The sequence below is a fragment of the Protobothrops mucrosquamatus genome, unplaced genomic scaffold (assembly GCF_001527695.2).
Source record: "Protobothrops mucrosquamatus isolate PMUCROS unplaced genomic scaffold, P.Mucros_1.0 scaffold1699, whole genome shotgun sequence".
NCBI lineage: Eukaryota > Metazoa > Chordata > Lepidosauria > Squamata > Viperidae > Protobothrops > Protobothrops mucrosquamatus.
In genome coordinates this window covers 61,027-71,272 of record NW_015387851.1, presented here as the reverse complement: position 1 = coordinate 71,272, position 10,246 = coordinate 61,027, and positions in this window count along the sequence as shown.

Sequence of the window (10,246 nt, the reverse complement as noted above, 5' to 3'; positions counted from 1 at the left end):
AGTGGTGTGAACTGGCTGAATCCCACCACTGCCTTCAGATATTTGGAGACTGCTAACATAGCTTGGCCCAGTCAACTACACTGCCTAAAGAATGGAATGGAATGGAATGGAATGGAATAGAATAGAATAGAATAGAATAGAATAGAATAGAATAGAATAGAATAGAATAGTTGGCCAAATGTGATTGGACACATAAGGAATTAGTCTCTGGTGTATAAGCTCTCAGTGTACATACAAACAACCAAGTAATATAATTATAAGATACTAGTGCTATCTTATGTCTAAGGATAATAATGTCAGGTAATTGTTTTTGCTTGTTCAAGGAATTGTTCTCCTGCATATCTGACCAATTTCACTACAGTCCAGTTCTTCACCACCCATGTATTCACCTTGTCATCTTACAGTATCACAAACTATAACTTGTCAGTTTGTTCATATAGGCTGCAATGGATCAACCGATTTTACTGGCAAGCTTGTGCAGGAATCTCATTGTAGTTTCTCAAGTGTCTCTCGGAGCAAAAGACACACAGACACACATTGACTATATGTAGAGATGCAAAGGCAAATACCATTTTGAAAACCATAGCATGACAAGGATAAGCTTTCTTCATACTAAATGTTCAGCAAGAGATTATATGAGTTGAGACATTCCTAGCCAATTGGCAGGGACTGTAGATGAGAACCTGAGGAACAGAGGCATAGCATTACTCTAATAGTGCTAGTACTCTAGTACAGGGCTTTTCAACCTTTTCACCCATTGTACCACTTTTAGGATATGGCAATATCCGAGTACCACCAGTTGCCTAGCAAGGTGTTAAAAGCTTGATGACCCCCCCCCAAAAAAGGAAAAAGTGATAACTTACAACAGTTCGCTTAGTGACTGTTCAAAGTTACAATGGCATTGAAAAAAGTGCCCCCCAAGCCACAACCGAGCAAAACACCTGCCTGCCCACCCGGCCGCGCTCTTCCTCCTGTCGAGGTTTTCATTGTTGTGAGAATTTCTATTGAGGATTGGCAGCGGGGGTGGGGTGAGGGTGTGTTTGATTTTTATTCCCCTCATCTGCTGGGTGGTTGCAGCAGGTTTTGGTCACTTCACATGACCCTGGGACACTGTGACCATCATAAATATGAATCAGTTGCCAAGCATCTGAATGTAAATCACAAGACCCTGGAGATGCTGCAACATTCCAGCTGATCGGCGCTTCTTCTGGGCTCAGCAGAAGCGCCAGGATCAGCGCCGAGCTCCAGCTGGAGCCTGGTGCTGATCCTGGCGCTTCCACTGAGCCCTGACAGCCCCGAAGAAGTGCTGATCCTGGCACTTCCGCTGATCCGTGACAGCCCTGCAGCTCCAGCCATCTCTTGCTCAGGCTTGTGCAGTGCTGCCACCGGTTCAGCTCATTCCCCTCCCCGCTACCACTTTTCTAGGATGGTGGTAGACCACCTGCCAGGTGCCAATGTACCACAGGTGGTACCCATACCACTGGTTGAAAAGCCCTGCTCTAGTAGAATGTGATTCCAAAACAGATGGCTCTCTCACACAGACACACCGGGCTATATCGCAAAAGCAAACCCTCTGCCTCCTAGATTGGCCATGGTCTACAAATAAAGCATAGTACCAAACACTGTATGGTTCCATTGCAAGATATGGATTTTATGGAATCTATCAAGGAGCCACATAGAAAGGAAGAAAATGTAAATACCGCAAACACAGTGAGACCCTATAAATTATCCTTCACAAGTTTCTTCCCTTTCATCCATTCTCTCTCCCTTACCCAGTCTTAAAATTGTGATGTTTAATCTTTAAATAATTTATTGAACATTATCAGTAATTGAAGAGGAATGGGAGGATTACCCCAGGCAGGGCATATGGTTTCTGACACACAGGCTTCACATCCTTGGGGAAGAGTAGTAGCTTTGTTTCCCCCAATATGTAATTCACTTCCCTGATCATTAACCCAATTCCACAAGCACATTTTTCTTATCCTGCAATATTTCTATCCACCTGAGAGGAGTCAGGATTTAATTCATTAATTGATAAAAACACCTTTAAGGATGATGATAGATGGCTACTTATCACAATGTGCTTTCTGCATCCCCCCTATTTGTTCAAACCTTCATTTATACAATCACAGGCTGGTTAATGCATTCTGATGCTGAGATAGTCTTCCATTGTTCTCTGCTTGTTTCAAGATTTAATTAATGGCTGGTTTCTCAGAGTTGGGTTGGTAGTTTTCTCCACGGTTGTCATTGTAATCTGAGTCAATTAGCCAATTGATGTTCAATTGGGAGAATTAAAATGTGGAAACAGCAGCTCCCCTTATCATCTTTTACTTAGCAGAGATCACTAATGGGTTTATAGATGTTGTGGCAAAGCATACAGTATAGTACCAATAAAGGAGAGTATTTGTAGCTCATGGTTGAAATAAAGGACCCTTGGTGCTCTCTGAGCTTGGTTGTTTTCTTGCAGACATTTCATTACCCAAACTAGCACTGATGATGTTACCTAATTTGAGAAATGAGATGTCTGCAAGAAAACAACCCAGCTCAGAGCTTAGTGCCCAGTATCTCACCCATATTCCCACTAAGCGGGAAAATAGAACATTGTGAAAAAATACTGGGGTATTTATAGTGTCAGAGATGACGAAATGCACATAACACCAGCTTACAACCACAACCATCAGAAGATTGCTTTTAGCACCTAATGCTTTCGCAGCAATTTCTTGCTGCCTCTGCCTGTGAATAGCTGGAAAAATGTGAGTCTCCCTTATGTCTGGGAGTGCCTCCAGGTGAAGCTACCCTACTGGGCATCAAAACTAGAAAGAAGACAAAGTATAGAGTTGAAGCAGTGAAAGAAATAGAAATATCAAATGCAAGAGGGCTTCTGTTTCACCATTTTTCATATCAGTTATAATCTTGGCCTGTTGACCCAGAGTTTTTTTTTCCATAGAAGAGACCTTTCTTTAAGGTAGTTTTTGGGTGACTGGATATAAGAAGTAGATAAAAACCTTGTTTTGTTCTCTGCTTCCCTTTTCTGTTTCAAAAATGACATATTTCTACTGTTCAAGAAGCTTTTTCCAATGACAGCTAGAAAGATGCTGAATATTTTAGAAGGAAATGCCACATTGCCTTAAGCCTAACACATATTCTCTTAGTCTTTTCTTCTTCCATCTAACTAAAGCAGTCAGAACCATTTTAGTCCCATCCCCTTTGAACTCTTTAGTAATGTGACTGACAGTCAATATATTTATTTTTTCTGTGCAACATCATTCAAAGATATTTTCATTTTAAAAAAAATCTTTTTGGGAAAAGAGAGAATTCTTCTCAGTAAATTCAAGGATTTGGTCTCAGTCAGCTTCCCCTATTTGACATGAGGGAGGGAGTATCAAAATTTATAACATGCAGGTGCAATGATATCCTGAACCAAAGCTGCACCCCAATACAAATATACACATACAGAGGGCTGTAATTAGATCATGACATTGCATTGGCTATCTGGTAGATGTTGTGATCATTAATACCTATGATGATAATGGTGATGATTTTGCAGTTATATTGGACTTAATTCTCAGACTTCTAAATCAGCATGATCTTTGGCAGTACTGGCTGTGAATTGAGATGGAGGAGCTCATATTGGGAAAGCTGCCTTTATATATGTGTGTGTGTGTGTATTTGTTTGTGCATAAGTGCATGCTTTCACATCAGTGTCGACTTCTGGAAACTGCCCGGAAAAGTAAGTTTTCTTGATAAGATGTCAGAAGTGGTTTGCTATTGCCTCCTTCCTGAGGGGAAGTGACTGGCTCAAAGTCACCCAGCTGGCTTTGTAACTAGGATGAGATTAGAACTCATGGTTTCTTGGTTTCTAGCCTGATGCTTTAACCACTACACCAAACTGGCTCTCAGTTTCCTCTCACAAGGTACTGTAATGTAAAGTTTCTTTTGAAGCAAACCCTTGGTCATTTCAAGGAGGTTGTAATGTCCAAGTAGTTCAGCACTGAGGACAGCTCCCTGGTCACTCATTCCATCTCAGGGCCATCATGCATAGCTATGTATTTGGGAATACAATTTGAGAGATGGGAGTTCTCCTTGGAATGCTTTTTTCTTAGGGTTCAAGGAACTAAAAATAAGGAAGAGGATATTGGAAAAGTAGTGAAGGAACTGCAGGAAGGTGATTTGGCAAACATTGACAAGCACTGAGGAGGCTCATCCAGTGGATAGCTTCCGACTAGATCATTGGTGTCCAGTCTTTGCAACTTTAAGACTTGTGGATTTCAACTCTTTCTGGGGAATTCTGGGAGTTGAAGTCCACAAATCTTAAAGTTGCCAAGGTTGGGCAACCCTGCACTGAATGAAGTATTGAAATTAGTACCATATAGACAAACTGGATAGTTCCACAGGAGCCAACAAACAATCCACAAAAGGTCCTGCTAAGTCTGGACCTCTAAGATGTATGTCCAGAGGGTCCCCAAATCCTGGGCCTAGACTGGGTTTGCATGAGATTACTTAATTTGGTTATTGAAATATGTTTTTTTCAGAGTTGGCACAATGCACTGAATCAACTCACAAAAACGCACTGGATTCACACAGCATGTTAAGCCACAAGAAAGCTAACTTAGATCGGCTCTCACCAAGCTTAGCATGTTATATGACTGCAGTCATTGATTCTTTCCCTTATCCCTGATCCCTATTTTGTGAACATAGAAACATAGTATTGAGGGGTAAATGGAAAAGGTGCTATTCAAGGAATGAGAATGAGGAAAGATTGTCCCCTGCTGCTGTCTGGCTAGATATATCTGTTTTCTTTTCCTGTCTCTTCTGCCTTACTGGATACTTAAAATCTCTCTAGAGAAACAAGGGGAAGGAAGTGAGAAAAAAAATGCATGGAGATGCTGTCCTAAAGAGTGGTGGAATGAAACCCCATGGGATGGAGTGACCTGGAGGACATCAGGCTGCTAAAGCTGGCATTTGCATTTCTCATACTTCTTTGAGTAAAGTTGGCTTTACTTCATCCCTGTACATCACGGGGCATTTGAGGTTGAAACAAAGCAGCTTGCTTAAGACTGTCCATTGAAATTTTAATGAAGGACTTTCTGGCTTATGATTGCCACTTTCAAATGTCACCCTACATCAGCTTTTTGTCAAACCTACAAAACTACTCTGTTTACAGCCATTTTTCTTTGTTTTTTCGGCTTGCCACAGCTAAGGGGGAAGGGAAGATGCATTCTTCTATTTCAGTTATAACAATAACTTTCTTATGGGAACCAAGGTCAAAGTGCTCAAGTGTTTGGTGGGCTACAACTACTGTTAGAAAGCCCGCCAAAGGTGTTAATTGGAGAATGTGATTTATTACATGTTTAGTGGGTGGGAAGTTTAACTTTTACTTTGTAACCTTTTGGGAGGGAGACTTCTAGTCTTGGTTTCACCTATGTTCGTGCTGATATTATGTAGCCATTAAAGATTGTTCTTTGAGGAAAGCAACTGCCTCAGAGTTCTTATTTCTACTGGTCTCATTTATCGGAACCATGACACTTTTACATATAGCTCAGGCATTTTCCACTTGCTAGCTTCTCTGTCCATCTCAACACAGAGATGTGCAACTTAGCCCATGAAGCTTGCAAAATGTCAGCTTCATGAAACAAATTCCCCTATTTTAGAAACCTAGGCCTCCCTCGCATGGGTGAGCAGAACCTGTGGGTCAGGGATTAGGGGCAGTGAGTTCTAGCAGGATATCTGCCTGAGATGGAGACAAAGCAATCACAGTTCCAAGCAATGCGAGACAGGCTTAGCTTCAGGGAAATGCCTATCAGAGGCAGACTGAAAGCTGTCCAGGATCCAGCCTGGAATCCTAAGCAGAAAGTGGCAAGAATATTTATTCTGTATTGTGAAGACCTTGCATATTATGTATTAAAAAAAACCCTTCAGAGATTGCTCTGCACCAGGAAAAGTTTAGAATAGAATTTTTCAATCTTGGCAACTTTTAAATTGATGGGTTTCAATTCCCAGAATTCTCCAGCCAGCATGGTGGCTGGGGAATTCTGGGAATTGAAGTCCATACATTAGAGAAAAACCAATTGGTTCTGTGACTGAATAGAGTGTTAAAACAGAAATCCAGAATGGCCATTTTCAAGCACTCCCTTTGAAGGGACTTGTGATCCTTTAGCTCAGGAGTGTCAAACTGCCGGCCCACGGGCCAGACGCATCATCTGAAAGCCGCGCCCATCCCATTGCCGGCAATGGCAAAACTGTCCCGATACGTTGCGCGACGTCATGTGACATCGCGAGTTTGACATGTCTGCTTTAGCTGATCTTGAGAGCCATTTCCATCTGTAACAAGGGACGGAGTGCTGCCCTTAGGAAGAATACAAGTATGTTGACTGTGCAAATTAAAAGAGCTCCAGAATGTTTATCCATTGTAGCCACTGCTATGAATTCTTTAAAAACGTTAACCAAGTAGTAGAAGAGAGTTGAAACAGCTGGGGAAATACAGGTAGTCCTCAACTTACAACAGTTCATTTAGTGACCAAAGTTACAATGGCAGTGAAAAAAGTGACTTATGATTGTTTTTCATACTTGCAACTGTTGCAGCATCCCCATGGTCACATGATCAAAATTCAGATCCTTGGCAAATGACTCATATTTATGATAGTAGCAGGGGTCACGCAATCAGCTTCTGCGACCTTCTAACAAGCAGAGTTAATGGGGAAGCCAGATTCACTTAATAACCATGTTACTAACTTAATAACTGCAGTGATTCACGTCCGTGGCAAGAAAAGTCGTAAAATGGGGCAAAATTCACTTAACAAATGTTTTACTTAGCAACAGTATTTTTGGGCTCAATTGTAATCGTAAGTCAAAATCTGTAAATTCAGCTGGGGGATTCTACCCATGATTGTAGCATTCCTATTAGTTCTTCTAACAGGGCAATATTGCAGCAACAGGCAATTATGTGCGAGTATGTACAAAGAGGGGTTATGTTCAGCTGGGAGTTTTAGAGGGTCTGTGTTGTTGTTGTTAATAATAATAATAATAATAATAATAATAATAATAATAATAATAATAATAATAATAATAATAATAAGGTTGGAGGGGACCTTGGAGGTCATCTAGTCCAATCCCCTGCTCAGGCAGGAAACCCTATACCATTTCAGACAAATGGCTGTCCAGTCTCTTCTTAAAAACTTCCAGTGTTGGAGCATTCACAGCTTCTGGAGGCAGGTTGTTCCACTGATTAATTGTTCTGTCAGGAAATTTCTCCTTAGTTCTAGGTTGCTTCTCTCCTTGGTTAGTTTCCATCCGTTGCTTCTTGTCCTGCCTTCAGGCGCTTTGGAAAATAGCTTGATTCCCTCTTTTTTGTTGCAAGCTCTGAGATATTGGAACACTGCTATTTCAGGATTCTCTATGTGCTGCTTGCAACTAGCCTCTTCTCCCCACCTGTCTGTCTCACACGTAAACACTATGAGGAAAAAAATACATCAAACCTAGAGCCTTTCAATTCTTTTGTCAAGACATCAAGTGACAGATAACAATCAAGCTGGACACCTCCAATTATATGGAATTTATTGGAGGGAAAAATCTAATTTGGTTTGATGTCTCAAAGGTCAGTCAATTGTTTCAGGATGAGCACCCTGGAATAATGAAGGGCAACGCTGGAACACATCAGCGGCGTCATGTACTTTTAATTAAGCAGGGGAGAGATGACGGCTGTCCATTAGAGGCCAGGGTTTAGGTACTAATGTTTTCTTGGGCTGTAATTTCAAGGAAGCTTTAGAAATGGTTTCTGGTGCAAGCATATTAAAATTACACTTTGTTTTATTCTGATCGTACATCAAAGAAACAGATAGTGCATGAATTACAACCTATCGCTTAGCGACTGTTCAAAGTTTTAAAGGACCTCCCTGGGGTTGCTTAATAACTGCTGCTCACACACACACCCCAGTCATGTGACATTTTGGACACTTGGCAACCATCCCACATTGGCAGCCATTTACAGTGTTCCTTTATCCCATGACCATGTTTTACATTTTTGCCAAAAATCGGCCTTTTCTTCTGGTTTTCAGAAAAATTAGTCCAAAGCAAAAAATTGGCTCACTTATGACTCCCACAAAAGTCATAAAATCGGGTTGAACACATCTGTGACTCACTTTACAACCGCTGCAACTTATAACTGTAATGGGCAGGCCCATTGTGGTCTTAAGTTGAGAATTACCCATATGTCTGCTTAATTCTACAAAGATTTGTTGTAGCTGTTGCTGGGACAGTCCAAGGAGGGAAAAAGCTATCTTCCTTGACTAGTTGCTGTTCAGTCAAAGGCTGAAAAGAAAAAAAGCCTTCTCAGTCTAGGACATTGATTGCATTTTGTGATAGCCACTTCCACAAACGAATTGCACAGTGGAGGGATACATATTCTTCTTTCTATACAAATTATTTCCCAGAAAACATGGCTGTCTCAATCCCAAAATGGGTGCTGCAATAGACATGGCCAGTCACAAAACTATATATTCATGGTTGACTAGTAAATTCTACTCCTTTCTTTGCTCTCTAACTTTCCAGGATCCTTTCCACAAACTTCTTTCTCTCACTCCAGTAATGCTTACAGAGACCCATGTGGAATCCAAGGGTCCTCTAAAAATACAGATTTATATTTTTAATTAATTAAACATTAAAATATATTTGCTTTTGAAAAAAATTAAAATGGTAGGGCAGGGCAGAAAATCTGGTAGATAACTTCGGGGGCAAGTTAGTGTTGATGAGTGCCACAATAGGGATTCTAATGTCACCTTTTCCTTTTCAAAAATAGAGAGACTCCTTTGTTGTGAGCTTCACTTTCTTTCCACCTTCACATAACAAATTTCTGACAGATTATATGTGAACAGTTCCAGATCTAAAACATGAAAGTGATTGCTCTTCGCCCTACACATTTTTCTCTGGCTGTTAAGAAAAAATAATAATAATTGGGTTTAGCTTTCTGCTCATTCCTGAACACTGGATTTAACAAAAAAAAAGGCAAGCTTGTGGAACAAAAGAAGTTGATAAAATCTTAATCACTAGCAACTCATTAATTATTATATAAAAATGTTGAAGCTAGCTTCAAAACAGTTGGTAGCTACTATATGGATCATAGAACAGTATCCAGATTTTTCTTAGCATTATAAGTTGGAATATCATAAAAGAGACTCTGGGGTCCTGGTGATCTTTCTTTGGGTAGATGTAAAGTGGACTTTACTACTGTTTCTCTCCAACCACAAGATGAACTTTGTAATTTTGGGGAAGCTATAGACCAGCTCATACAAATAATCCCTTCATTTGTTGATTACAATAAACCTGACACTCATTCTCTAAATACTTCCATTCCAGCTCAGTGGGAGCCTTTTTATTTCTTACAGAGCCTAGTTCCCAATATTAAGAAAAATCCTGTAGTTGCAGTATCCCAAGGCAAATTGTCCATTTGCACAGCCTCAAAGTCCATCCTATATTAGGCATTTAAAGGCTAAGAGAAGAAAGTGGTTTAGTTTGTTTACGCTAGGCAATGGCCTCTTGTTACTTTTTATATAGCCCCTAAGAGTTTTAATCTCAAATTGCTATTTATCCTGGATTTATTAAGTAAGTTAAAGGGCATGAAAAGACAACTGACAAGCAAAATGCTGCTTTCTCCCTGCAAGAAAACTTCAAACTGGAGTTATTTTACTCAACTTGATGTTGTACAGAGGGCTTGTAATTATTTTTATCTTGAAGACATTCAGTGATATTTGCCCACTGCATTCATAGTCAAGAGGGGGTTATAAAGCAGGATAAAAGGAGTATCTACTAGCCTGAGTAATCCTTAAGATCTTCAAAGGAAGGATCCCCTAAGAAAAAACTACTTCTAGTACTGAAATGTTTCAATCCTTAATCACCATTCATGGCAGAGATGAGTGATCATCAAAGCAATAGTTCCACTAAACAAAACTTGCTGCATGCTAAACAATCTCTGCATAACCCAAACTTTTAGCAGAATGCAGTACCTTACCACCATCATCATTTCAGATTTTGATTTGGGATTGGCTTCATTCCTGTGCAAAGAAACATGAATTTTAGCATGATCCCGCTAAGCAAGTTGCATACTTGCCTTGATCATGGATTTCCAGAGGTATGTGGGTGACTATTGTAAAATAGAAAAAACAGTCTTCATTTGTATTTTTGTACACTGTGGTTTTAAATTTCATAGCTCTACTAGAAAGGGACTTTCGAGCCCTAGAGATCAAAGTATTCA